At 27.0% G+C, this 699-nt stretch overlaps 1 non-coding gene across 1 annotated transcript; it reads left to right on the forward strand.

The window, feature by feature from the left end:
- Positions 1 to 275: 275 nt before the first annotated feature.
- Positions 276 to 454, forward strand: LOC117789386. Its single transcript, XR_004617893.1, has one exon. It is a non-coding gene; the product is annotated as a 5.8S ribosomal RNA (ribosomal RNA).
- Positions 455 to 699: the final 245 nt, after the last annotated feature.

Consider the following 699-nt stretch of genomic DNA (forward strand, 5'->3'; position numbering starts at 1 on the left):
CATTGTATAAACGCAACAACCTAAAATATAATGTTGTACCTGTTTGTTCAGGTTAATGCTTTACATATATCGATTATAATACAATTAAATATATTTTATATAGTTGTCATATACCGTATTTTCATTGATTATGTAAAACTAAGACATTTCGCAACATTTTTTTAGGTATAAAAAAATTTATTGAAGGAATTGATATATGCCAGTAAAATGGTGTATTTTTAATTTCTTTCAATAAAAGAATATATGACGTAATGAAATAAACCAAAAATTTGTATTACTCTAAGCGGTGGATCACTCGGCTCATGGGTCGATGAAGAACGCAGCAAACTGTGCGTCATCGTGTGAACTGCAGGACACATGAACATCGACATTTTGAACGCATATCGCAGTCCATGCTGTTATGTACTTTAATTAATTTTAGAGTGCTGCTTGGACTACATATGGTTGAGGGTTGTAAGACTATGCTAAATAAGTTGTTTAAAATTTTTCGAAATTTTAAGCATATGGTATATTATTGGATAATATATATTGTAATGTTGCAAAACATTTACTCATAATATATTCATAATATTAAAATAAATAACGAAATATCTATACTTCTCTTGTTGTATATATTTGTATGAGAAAATTTGAAGAATTATATATTCTTTATTTTATTCAAATAATACTGAGGAATGTCTAGCATAAAGAATTTTTTTT

This window comes from Drosophila innubila (assembly GCF_004354385.1).
Source record: "Drosophila innubila isolate TH190305 chromosome 3L unlocalized genomic scaffold, UK_Dinn_1.0 7_D_3L, whole genome shotgun sequence".
NCBI lineage: Eukaryota > Metazoa > Arthropoda > Insecta > Diptera > Drosophilidae > Drosophila > Drosophila innubila.